Below are 13,265 nucleotides of genomic sequence, written 5' to 3'. Positions count from 1 at the left end.
GTCATGTATGCCTCGCATTGCTCGCTGCCTCTGCGCTTCTCCACACGGCACTTTTACAGTATTTGTCAAAAGTTTGGAGTCCATCGTGAAGGGCTGCATAGCGGCTGCGGGGCCGATAGTCGCCGCTCCTGTCAGCCAAGCGCGCTGCACCGAGTATAGAGAGTGAGGGAAACAGCTTTTCTCTCGCGTGGGTGAGGGAAACAGAGCCGCGCCGGCTTCAAGCAAGTTATAGTGCGGCGTTCGCGTTGTCGCTTCCTTCGCCGTAACTCTGCACGAGAGGCGCTTCCATCTCGCCAAAGTGCAGTGTCACTCTCCGGGTGCTGCCAAACCGGCGCGCGCTGGCCAAGCTGCTGCGGCCGCTCAGCCGTAACTCCTAAAAAAGGTTCCGCCTTGCAAGGGACCAACCGCGTAAAGAAACCGACACCATCTTCGCATGATCAGCTTGTAAAAAAAAAAAAAACTCAAGCCGGCTTCGTGCTTTGCAACGTGGGACGGCCGGGAGTTTTTATGCTCACTGTAAACAATATTTCTTGAGAAACAAAACAAATTTTCTGGCAGCTGTCCTGCCAGAAATTTTCTGTTATGCTATGTTATCGGTTTTTTACTTTTCTGTCATTTTACACATCTTTTCTGTTTTCGATTAACAGAATTTCTGTTAAGACAATAGAAATTTTCTGTTACTGTATGTCTTCTGTTTTTACTTTTTCTGTCATTTCACCAGGTTTTTTGTTTGCAATTAACAAAATGTCTGAGGATGACAAAAATTGTTTTTAATTTTTTCTGTGATTTCACAGGTTTTTTTCGGTTTGCTGCTAACAAAAATTCTCTGATGTTCCATTTTCTCTTACCATATTTTCTGTCATTTAACAGCTTTTTTTCATGACTCACAGAAATTTTCTGTGAAGCTCCATGTTCTGTCATTTCACACACTTTATTTCTTTCACATCACCTTTTAAAGGGCAGCTGCAGCACTTTTTTGAGAATTGCGCGATATTCAAGGATTCAAATCTATGTAAGCTGTAGGTAAAGCATGCCAACTGTTTTTGCACTAGCATTTTAAATAGTGACGTAATCGACAATTGAAATTTGCGCTTCTCCTTAATGCACCGGAGTAGAGTAGGAAAACTCAGCGTGACGTCACGGAAGGTATGATTTCAAATTACCGCCGTCATCAGCCACGCCCTGCCCTGACGTGTTAAATGCAGCCAAACAACTCTCGGCAGGGTTTGCCTTCGGTGGCGTTGGTTTTTTTCTTCAAAGCAGGCACTTGTGTTTTGGAAATGTACCGATACCTTCGATGACGTCATCATGCGCCCCCCACTTGGCATTGTGCGCTGCGGAGAAGCCTGAAGGGCGTCTGGATTTTAATCGGCGATTGCTTCACTATTTCAAGTGCTAGCCCAAAAAGACTTCGCATGCTTTACCTTCAAATTTCACACATTCGACTCTATTAAGCTCGTTAATTTCTAAAACATATACAGTTTCCCTTTAATGACTGACATAAAAACAGATACAGAACATTAGGACTGCTGCCACATTGCAATAAAAAAATATTTTACCGCTTTTAAACAATCACAAGCAAAGGCAAGTTAGTATTCAAGAATATTCGAAAATATGTAGTGTTAAACAATGCATTCATGGCTGGTATTTAACTATACAGTAATATCTTTCAGCATCACTGAATTAAGGCAAATGGTAGGTGGGTGGCCGAAGAAAAAAAGAAACTTGCATTACCCAGCCTGCACTACAGGCATACAGTAAAAGCATGCAAAATATGCAGTAATGGCAAGTAAAGTAAAAGGACACCTGTGCCTTTCTGTCATACAGAATGTCATGATTCACTCTAAAACAGTAATACAGTACAATGAATACGACACAAAGTAATAATACCTGAACAATGAACACAACCAGTCACTAAACTAATGGCAAGCATACGCTAAAGGAGAGTATCGGAAAAATATGCTTTGCTCATGACTACTGCTGCATTAAGCAACAAGATGAAAGCAACCGGACATAAGACATTCCACTGGCTGTTTGCTTTATCACAGTGTAACTGCAACACATTTTTTCACTCCAGTTAGTGCGTCTTATATCTTGAGACTACAATAACTATAAAATGAAGAATGTAAAACAGACAAGATAGAAAGTAGCGCTACAATTCATACAACCAGTGTAACAAAGTATAAGCATAAATAAGGCATCTTAAGCAAATTGTGTCTTGCGTGACACTAGTACGAAATGAAGTGAGATACAAGCAACAGGACATAAAGCGTGCCACAAGCTGTTTGACTTATCAGTCTATCCATATAACATTGATTCTCTATACATAGTGCATCCACTCTTGAGACTACTGCATGATAAGGTTTGCCACAGGCTGTGTGGTTTATCACAGCGTAACATAAAATATTGATTTAAAAAGTTGTCAAATTTCAGAACAGTTAAAAGTCAGTCTTGCATGATGAGGGAAGCAACTTCTGGAGAGGGGCAGTGTTGCTTCTTCGAGCCCTCTGCCTTCGTTCCCCGAACCAGATTCACAGCTGCAATGGTCCTGAAACAAGGACAGAGCGTTGTTACTCCTCGGACAGTGAGCATATGTATATTGTCTTCAAAGAAATAATAAACATTGCAAGAAGACTGCGCCCCTCCTCCTCCCCCAACCCACATTTCAGTTTCATTGTGTGCACTAATGAATACGTCCAGTAATCTTCAGCACTCAGTACAAATCCAGACTTCAAGCCAAAATGAACTGTTCCTAAATGTTCACTTTAATAAAGTTTAACAACCATATTGCTTTATTACTTCCGTGAAAGCTGCTCACTGAACTCCATCACGGCTTTAAAGGGACGCAAAAACAACTCCATGCAACCTGTTGTTCTTAGGAAAAACCCATTTTGTCTGCACTTTCCAAATTCGTTTCCCACTGCGGTGGCTCAGTGGTTACGCGCTCGGCTACTGACCCGAAAGACGCGGGTTCGATCCCGACCGCGGCGGACAAATTTCGATGAATTCAAAATTCTAGAGGCTCGTGTGCTGTTCAATGTGAGTGCTCGTTAAAGAACCCCAGGCGGTCGAAATTTCCGGAGCCCTTCACTACGGCGTCCCTCATAGCGTAAGTCGCTTTGGGACGTTAACCCCAATAAATCGAATCAAACGAATTTGTTGATGCTGTGTGGCAGCAAAAAAATGCATTTATTGCTGAGAAAACTAAATTAAAAAATTTACCGGTCACTCAATTCAAATTCTGACGTATACGCCGAAAAGGACTTCATGACCACATTTTGAAGTTAGTTGCGGGGCTGCTTAGGGCCTTGTGATCTGCACCCAGAAATCTGACGTGTCAGTAGACTGCAGTCTACTTAGAAAATGAGGCAATGATGACAACACCTGTACTTTGTGTCTTCATTTTATGTAGCTAATAAAAGCACCATTTCAGTCTCCTTGCAATCAGACAGTAGCCTCTCGACAAAGGCCAACTTCAGTTTGCATTCAATGTTCCTTCAAAGCGCTCTGATACCAGAGTAGCAATGTCTGTAACACAGGCCGAATCATCAGCATGCCTATTTTGTGCCACCCGAAAGTACAGCCATAAGCAAAAATCTTTTTTGACAGGTAATAAGTTTTCAGCACATATTTACGTGCTTGTTTACAAAGATTTAGACGCATGACGAGGGATATGCACATTTTAGCGAAGCTGGAATTAACAGAGCTGAGCAGAGGCTTGTTTGTATTACTAATGCCCCACTAGTGATACACAAGTCTAAAGTGATGTCTAGTGCTGCAGAGCAAGCTGTTACGTGAATGTGGCGTTACCCTCTCACATAAGCGCAGAGCTTCCACTGTCCCATAATAGTGCAAAGTGCCTGCTGCCCTGAGTGAAAAACTTTTCTGACCACAACCAATAACCCAGCAAAAGGTTCATGCAGAATGCACACAAAATATTCTCTGTAGGCAGAATCAAAACAAAATTAAGCAATAGCTTCGAATAAAACTTTTGGTTGAGCATTGGAAGTCGCACATTTTCACTGTTGTAGCATTTTGCCCTGACGCCGCTAGTACGGCTCACATGCAGGCCTCAATACTGCAAGTATTACCAGCCTTTTTCAGTATCCTGGCTTATGCTCAGTTTGAACTGGGCTGCAAGGAAAAGGTACTTTCACTATCACGCTTAGCTGTCCGCGAGGCTTCTCAACACAGCTGAGCGTGTCCGTACAACATCCTGGGCTCCTCAATCCTTCCACATATATATTCCCCACTACAGATGCACTTTGGAAGAAATATGTGCGGCTTACAGCGCACCCGTCAGAAAGTTTCATGTCGAATGCAGCAATAATAATGCTGTATCTCTCATCAGCAATCCTCACGTAATTGACTGAGGAGCCAATTTATTCAGGCACACATAGCGAGGTATGTGTCACCACAATATGCAATGCTGTATGCATGGGTTTTCTTGCATAGTATACAACTCAAGACTGTAGGCTCAAATACCGGAAAAAAGGTAGTCTTCCAGTCGACGGCACCAACCAACCGTTACGATGTGGTTATTTTGGCTAATTTGTGGTTTATCCTTTCCCTTTGCCAGCTGGTGTGATGGATTAGCAAGTGCATGGGAACTAACCATGAAGTCGTCAGAATCATTCGACACCATAGGGCCATTTGCCGCTGCATTATTCAGTTGTCAACAAGCTGCATACCATAAAGCCCATTTTAAAAGAATGGAAATCATGCCGCCATAAAGAGCGTTTTATCGAAGTAATTTTATGCCCTTTACTCATAGGTCATACACACATCACACATAACTTCTTATTAACAAATAAAGACGAACCTGTGTGTGAAATGTGTTGTGAGGAGCTCACAGTAAATCACATTTTAATTTCCTGTTCGCATCTCGAAGAACTTAGAAAAAAAATTTTTACGGTATTTTACAATGAACACATTCCATTTCATCCCGCATTGCTTTTAGGCGAGCAAACACTCGTCGAGTTTTTGCTTGTTTGTAAGTTTTTAAAGAAAGCCAATGTTTTAAATCTATTATAATGTAACCTTACACACTTGACATAACATCATCTAACCTTGTGTTTGGCGCATGATAGCCATAGTTGCTTATGCGCCGTAAAACCCCATATAACTAACTATTCTTCAGTTGTACCCAGCTATAGTCACAATATAAAGCATTGCCGAACCGTTCATGCTCTAAAGAATGCAAATCAAAATACAAAAGAGAAAAAACCCAAACTTCCCATTAGCAGTGAACCTGTCTCCGATAAGTGGGAGCAATGCCAGCCTTAGGAGAGGGTGACTGGTGCAATCGCACAAGGCGTCACCAAGATGGGAATGCTGAGTTGCCGTGTGGGTGTCATGGTACATCCTGCCATCCTCTACCCGCCCTCATTCTGTCCCTTGACCTTCAAAAGAGACATTTCCAAAGCTCTTCAAAATGAGGGAGAGAATATGTAGGCCTGAAGCATGCCCAAATGAGTGCATAACTCGCTGCTGTAGAGGGTTGCAAAGGGTGCATGCACCTTACAGACGCGGCATAGTTTCAGGCGTCGTTTGTTGCGGGCAGGACCATCTAAATGACATTCTTTCCACCTGTAAGCTCTGCTGCGGCAGAAGGGAAAGGGGTAGGGGAGGACAGTTGTGCTTAGAGAGCTTTGTCAGTTCACTGCTTAGCCTTTGTCCCGTCTGAGTTGTGCAGGTTCTTTCCATCTTTGAACTTAAAACTGCCTTCAGCACGCCCTGTGCATTATCTAAATCGGAACACATCTGACTGTGTCAAACTGTATTGCCTTTAATGGTGGTAGGAAATAATGTGTGCACCGTTTCTCTCCCTTTTGCATGCTCTGCTCTGCGAGAATTTCTTTATAGCTAGTTCTTTTAGGCACCCATCGGTTGCCGCTGCAGAGCGACACTGCTTGATTTTAGGCGTTAATTGCAGACCTAAATGTAGACTGCGCTTTTTGCTAATCATCATCTTTGAGACTCACAGGATTTTGGACTGTGAGCCCATAGTTACTCGTTCATAAGAAATACTTGTCTTGGACAAAAAAATGTTTTCAATACTGAATGCCAAGAGAAAATGGCCACAGAAAATTTGAATGATTTTGTACAGAATGGTTGTAGTGCTACTATTGTTGCTATGTGCATAGATGTAGACAAAAAGTTTGTGCAGTGTTCGGGCAACTTAGAAAGATTTGATTTGCTGTGCTGGCATTATGTCGGCATGGTTTGGTTTTATTTTGAAATTCATTTGCTTCTACTCAACCACCTGTACTGCCTCTTGCATTGTAGCCATGGACTGTGCAAATGAACTCTCCTAACAAGCTGTCTTGCCTTATGTGCAGTTCTAAGCAAGACAATTTAGTAGTAGTAGTAGTAGTAGTAGTAAAAGACTTTTAATCGACCATAATTTACAGGCCGAGCATTTCGACCGCCTGGGCGACCAGAAGCCGCTGTTCTTCTTCCCCTTCAGCGCCAAGCCAGTCGAGCCAGGTGGTGATGGATAGAGAGGGTGGGGGGAAGGAACCCGACTGCTGAGCAGCCGGGCAATAGAAGAGGCAATGGACCAGGTCCGCATAGATACAGGGGCAGTTGGGACAGGAAGGGTCCGATCGATAGCGATAGAGGAAAAGGCGGGACGGGGTGATAACTGCATTCATCTGAATGTGCCGAAGAAGGCGAGACTCCGGCACCGTGAGTGATGGATGAGGGGGAGGGTAAAGGCGTTTGTCGAGGCGGAGCTCAAGGTAGACCTCTTTTATGGTGCGGTGAAGGGTGAGTCTCCCACCGTCCTCCGAGGGCTTGGGCCAGGGGATCAACGGTGCCCGGAAAAGTGTGTCGCAGGCGAGCTGATGGGCCAGCGCATTGCCGTCAATCCCTGAATGCCCAGGGACCCAGCGGAGGAAAACGATGGAAGGCTGCAGTGCGGAGACCGCTCGTTCGACCTCCTGTTGGAGAGAAGGGGTCAGGGTGCGTTTCTGTATGTGGTGTATAGCGGCTTGTGAGTCCGAATAGACTGTGTACTCTTGGAGAGAGGGAAGGAGGGAAAATGACTGGAGGGCATGCGCAATGGCGAGGACCTCGAGGGACAATGCGTCTGGAGGGTGTAGATACGGCCCGCTGTGTGGTTTTCAGGAGCAGGGAGGTGTGGATGGTACAGGGCGTAGCCGCAGGAACCTCGAGGAGCCACGAAGGAGGCATCCGTGTAAGCTAGACCCTGGTTATCAAAGAGAGGGGAATGGTGCTGTGCAGCCGCATGACGACGTCCGGCGTGCAGGACGGGGGACATGTTGGTCGGGAGGGGAAGGATACGAAGATTGGGGGCGGGGGTGGGAATAGGAGAGGTAAACGGGGAGACTGGAATGGGCGAGATACCCGCTTGAGTCAATAACCACTGACACTGACGGGTAAGGGAAAGCCGGGCAAGCTGCGAGTCACGATGGAGACTGAGAAGAGAACGAAGAGGATGGAAGAGGCCTGTGGCAAAGAGCTTAGTGGTAGAGGTAGTGATAGGGAGGTTGAGAGCTGCCTTGTAGAGGCCCACAAGGGCAGTCTCGAGAGCGTTAAGTTGAGTCTGAGTGAAGGAAGCGTAGGGTGCAAAGTACAAGACCTTGTTGAGGGCCAGCGCGTGGGCAACTCGGCACGCGTGAGCCTCGTGGAGACCTGAGCGTCGAGTGACCACGCGCTGCAGGAGGTGAGTTACAGAGTGGCAGGTGGTGACAGCGCGGTGAAGGGATTGCACATTCTTAGCCGCATGCAAAGGCAAGCCAAGAACTTTGCACTGTGTGACGACAGGAATGGGAGAGCCAGAAAGGTGGAGAGAGACGAAGTGGTTGTGTGAGCGCTGGTAGGAGGAATGGTTGAGAAGGAGAAGCTCGGATTTCTCAGGAGCAGGAGAGAGGCCAGCGGTGGTGAGAAAGGAGTCGATGAGATCTAGGCCACGTTGCAGGGTGTCCTGTACGTGACCGGGAGAGCCAGGTGAACACCAGAGTGATGTCATCGGCGTAAAATATATGATGCAGGTCGGGAATTTCAGCTAGCTGGGAGGCGAGAGGGGCCATAGCGAGATTGAAAACGGTAGGAGAGAGAACAGCACCTTGAGGAGTGCCACGGGTGAGGTGGTGTGGGTTAGACAAGTGGGTATGTACTCGAAAGCGAGCCACACGTTTAGAGAGGAATGAGCGGATATAGGAGTACATGCGGGAGCCACAATCCAAAGAGGCGAGTTGAGAAAGGATGTGATCGTGGCAAACACCGTCAAAGGCCTTGCGAACATCGACGGTCACAAGTGCGTAAATTTGAGTAGGTGTAGGGGACAGGAACGTTTGCTGGAGAATCAGAAACATGTCCTGAAAGAAAAAGAATGCCAAAGTGCTAAAATTGCTGGTGCACTGTGACAGTTTTCAAGGAAAAGCAGAGACGATGGAAAAAGCTCTTTTTAAAGTACACGAACAAGATGAATTATCGTAGTAGGTTAAAACTAACCTGATCTAGCCTGGCTAACTCTGCACGGCCTGCTGTTTAACCTGAGTAAGTTCCGCTCATGTCGACAATAGCTGTTTTGCCCCACTCAACTTTTGCGCATGTGTATGCAGAAAAGTGGCACGCCAGACCTTCTTCACACCAGTCTGCAGCCAAGGCACTGGTATTAGGAACAGAAGGAACCCGTGATGATAAATATAATGCTTGTACCATTTAGCAGAACTTTTTGCTGGGCTAGTTGGTCCGTTCTGATATTGGTGAAAACAGCGCGAAAGAAGAAGCCCGAAGGCGAAACGAGGAAGTGACAGGAAAGAGCGCTGACTGACAACTGAATTTATTGAGCAAAACTCGCGCAATATATAGGAAGGCAGTGCCAAAGATAGTCAGATGCAGTCAACGTCACATGGTGCAAAGAGCCATAAAAGCGATAAAAACAAAAGGTGAAAAAGCTAACAGTGAACTGAATATCAAAAGGGATGGTAACAAAATGAAAACTACACTCAATGACTATACACAGTTAATGTCACATGGTGTAAAGAGCCATAAAAGCGATAAAAACATAACAGGGTGAAAAGGCTAAAAGTCAGCAGAATCTCAAGGGGATGGTAACAAAAAAATACATGATGACTTAAACAGTTAATGTCACAAGGTGTAAAGAGCCATAAAAACCGATAAAACATCCATAGCAGGTAACAAGGGTAAAACCGATAAAAAATGACGAAATGGAATTGTGGAAAGAATAAAAACTAACTGAATGTAACAACGTATGGCTAAAACATGCACAGACCTTAACAATAAAACGATGAAACAGTGACACTCAACGATTGAAACACGCGTAGTCAACAATAAAAATTTAGCAATGTTGTTCCAAAAAGGCAAGTTCACTCCTGTACAATGATTTTGACGCGTCACTGACACATTCCAAGCCCTTTCTTTTTATAAAGAAAGCCTCCTTCAACTCCCGGGCTACGCTGTCTCTACTCCTATCAAGAACAATAGTGTCGCGTAATCGAGGCATGCATTTACAATCTTTGCAATGAAGCGCTAGATTAGAGCCAGTGCCTTTTTCAAGTGAGCGCTCATGTTCCCTTAAACGTTCGTTCAGGCACCTTCCGGTTTGACCAATATAAACTTTGTCGCATGTAAGCGGAATCTGGTAAATCACACCTTCCCTACACCTGACGAACATGTTGGCATGCTTTACGCCACAGGTTTGCTGTCTTGGCTTTTCATTATTTATCCTGTGACACAACGTAGCTAGCTTGCAAGGGGCAGAAAAGACTACGGGAATCTCATATTTATTTGCAACCTTTTTCAAATTATGTGCTACCCGGTGGGAATACGGGATAACGGCAGGCCTCACCCTCCTATTGCTTTCCTGAGTAACGTTTTTCTTCTTGCCTTTAACTTTCTGAAGCAGAGCTTCAGTCACTGCCGAAATCAGTCTGCGGAAAACCTGCCTGTATTAACCGTGCGGTCTGCAGTTGAAAGCTCTCTTGCATGCAATGCTCGCATGATTTTGTTAGTGCAGATCCTAATCCTGATGTGGCTATGGCTCTTTTAACTGTTTTTGAGTGAGCTGACTCGTAGGACAACAGCTCTTTTTGACTTCGAGGCTTGTACATCCAACAGAATCTATCTCGTTCCAAGGAGAGTTCCAAGTCCAAAAACTAACTTGTTGTTTTGTGGAAATTCACAAGTGAATTCCAAACCATGGCTCAGTTCATTAAATGCATCTAGAATTTCATTTACAGTGGCTGTGTAAGCTGGTGCGTCTTGCTTGGTTAATACAACTAAAAAATCGTCGACATACCTGAAAACCTTTAATACTTTGCTCTTGTCGAACTTATCGTCCAGATCTTTGTCAACTGCTGCGAGAAAAATATTACTCAACACTGGCGCTACACAGGAACCTAGTGTTGAGTAATATTTTTCTCGCAGCAGTTGACAAAGTTCTGGACGATAGGTTCGACAAGAGCAAAGTATTAAAGGTTTTCAGGTATGTCGACGATTTTTTAGTTGTATTAACCAAGCAAGACGCACCAGCTTACACAGCCACTGTAAATGAAATTCTAGATGCATTTAATGAACTGAGCCAGGGTTTGGAATTCACTTGTGAATTTCCACAAAACAACAAGTTACAGTTTTTGGACTTGGAACTCTCCTTGGAACGAGATAGATTCTGTTGGATGTACAAGCCTCGAAGTCAAAAAGAGCTGTTGTCCTACGAGTCAGCTCACTCAAAAACAGTTAAAAGAGCCATAGCCACATCAGGATTAGGATCTGCACTAACAAAATCATGCGAGCATTGCATGCAAGAGAGCTTTCAACTGCAGACCGCACGGTTAATACGGGCAGGTTTTTAGCAAACTGTGATTTCGGCAGTGACTGAAGCTCTGCTTCAGAAAGTTAAAGGCAAGAAGAAAAACGTTACTCAGGAAAGCAATAGGAGGGTGAGGCCTGCCGTTATCCCGTATTCCCACCGGGTAGCACATAATTTGAAAAAGGTTGCAAATAAATATGAGATTCCCGTAGTCTTTTCTGCCCCTTGCAAGCTAGCTACGTTGTGTCACAGGATAAATAATGAAAAGCCAAGACAGCAAACCTGTGGCGTAAAGCATGCCAACATGTTCGTCAGGTGTAGGGAAGGTGTGATTTACCAGATTCCGCTTACATGCGACAAAGTTTATATTGGTCAAACCGGAAGGTGCCTGAACGAACGTTTAAGGGAACATGAGCGCTCACTTGAAAAAGGCACTGGCTCTAATCTAGCGCTTCATTGCAAAGATTGTAAATGCATGCCTCGATTACGCGACACTATTGTTCTTGATAGGAGTAGAGACAGCGTAGCCCGGGAGTTGAAGGAGGCTTTCTTTATAAAAAGAAAGGGCTTGGAATGTGTCAGTGACGCGTCAAAATCATTGTACAGGAGTGAACTTGCCTTTTTGGAACAACATTGCTAAATTTTTATTGTTGACTACGCGTGTTTCAATCGTTGAGTGTCACTGTTTCATCGTTTTATTGTTAAGGTCTGTGCATGTTTTAGCCATACGTTGTTACATTCAGTTAGTTTTTATTCTTTCCACAATTCCATTTCGTCATTTTTTATCGGTTTTACCCTTGTTACCTGCTATGGATGTTTTATCGGTTTTTATGGCTCTTTACACCTTGTGGCATTAACTGTTTAAGTCATCATGTATTTTTTTTGTTACCATCCCCTTGAGATTCTGCTGACTTTTAGCCTTTTCACCCTGTTATGTTTTTATCGCTTTTATGGCTCTTTACACCATGTGACATTAACTGTGTATAGTCATTGAGTGTAGTTTTCATTTTGTTACCATCCCTTTTGATATTCAGTTCAATGTTAGCTTTTTCACCTTGTTTTGTTTTTATCGCTTTTATGGCTCTTTGCACCATGTGACGTTGACTGCATCTGACTATCTTTGGCACTGCCTTCCTATATATTGCGCGAGTCTCGCTCAATAAATTCAGTTGTCAGTCAGCGCTCTTTCCTGTCACTTCCTCGTTTCGCCTTCGGGCTTCTTCTTTCGCGCTGTTTTCACCAATATCAGCTTGTACCATTTTCTACAAATCCAACTGGAAAAAGGTTTCAATTCTCCTGTCACCCAATTTAACGCTATCAAAATTTTCTTATGCTGGCTTTTTTGTAGGCCCTATTAAGAGTGGAGCAGGGAAGACTAAAAATCAGCTTCGTGAGCTAAATAATGGTTTCAAAAGTGGGCATGCCCTGCGAAAGCCAGTTTTGTCAAACACAGCGACCCAGAGAAGAGAGATTGCATGAAAAGTGGGACCGGTGGAGTGTACTCATGGTTCTAGGAAGCCGCCGCGGTCGTTAAGTGGTTATGGTGCTCGGCTGCTGACCCGAAAGACGCGGGTTCGATCCCGGCCGTGGTGGTTGAATTTCTTTGGAGGAGAAATTTTAGAGGCCCGTGTACTGTGCGATGTCAGTGCACGTTGAAGAACCCCAGGTGGTTGAAATTTCCGGAGCCCTCCACTACGGCGTCTGTCATAGCCTTAGTCGCTTTGGGACGTTAAACCCCATAAAACCAAACCAATCATGGTTCTAGGAAACTAACGCACAACTAAAAAATCTGGATACCACTTCTCTGCTGCTTCACGGATATGTACACCAACGTAACACATGTTGACTGTGACCACGAACACTACGATAACACCAAAGTAAATCCGGCCGGTCCCGTCCGTGACCCAATATTACAACCATTCAAGACATTTTAGTGATGTTATTGCAGGGGCAGATTCATGGGTGCAACTGAAAGGGGGGGGGGGGGAGATTTGAAGGAGGGGGGTGGGGTACATTAGAACCATGTATTTCTTGGACATTTTTCATCTAAGAAATGAGGTTCAACATGGCTGTTATTTGGTATTTTCCAGCGGGAATACTTTCCTTTTAATCAATTTCTCCTAATTTCTCCTAGGTGAGCATTACCATATATCCTAAACAAGGTTTCTCAAAGACACCTCAAGAAGTCTTCAGTGGACGCTGCATATTTAACATATTAAGACAGAGTATTCTGTTTCTGCTGCAAGCTCTTTGACAGGGATCCCATGTAATCACCAGCGGCAACTGGATAAAATAACTGGATGCACATGGCACAGATTCTTAGAACCCTCGAATATTTGACAAATCACTTCGCACCATATCAAACTTGCACAGAGGCAAGTCTAAGAATGAAGCATAGCAAATGCATTGACAAGGAGCATGAACTCATCATGGCTCAAGCGAAGAAACTCTTCAAGAATGTCTT

General features: G+C 44.4%; 1 protein-coding gene across 2 annotated transcripts in view; it reads left to right on the top strand.

Annotated features, from left to right (window-relative positions):
• LOC149364089 (uncharacterized) overlaps positions 1-13,265 on the top strand; it is a 37,438-nt gene that overhangs the window by 1,080 nt on the left and 23,093 nt on the right. The window lies entirely within an intron of this gene.

Source organism: Amblyomma mixtum, chromosome 2, assembly GCF_055824585.1.
Source record: "Amblyomma mixtum isolate Tamu chromosome 2, ASM5582458v1, whole genome shotgun sequence".
NCBI classification, from domain to species: Eukaryota; Metazoa; Arthropoda; class Arachnida; order Ixodida; family Ixodidae; genus Amblyomma; species Amblyomma mixtum.
The sequence above is the reverse complement of the archived record's forward strand: the minus strand, read 5'-3'. Positions and strand labels throughout refer to the sequence as shown.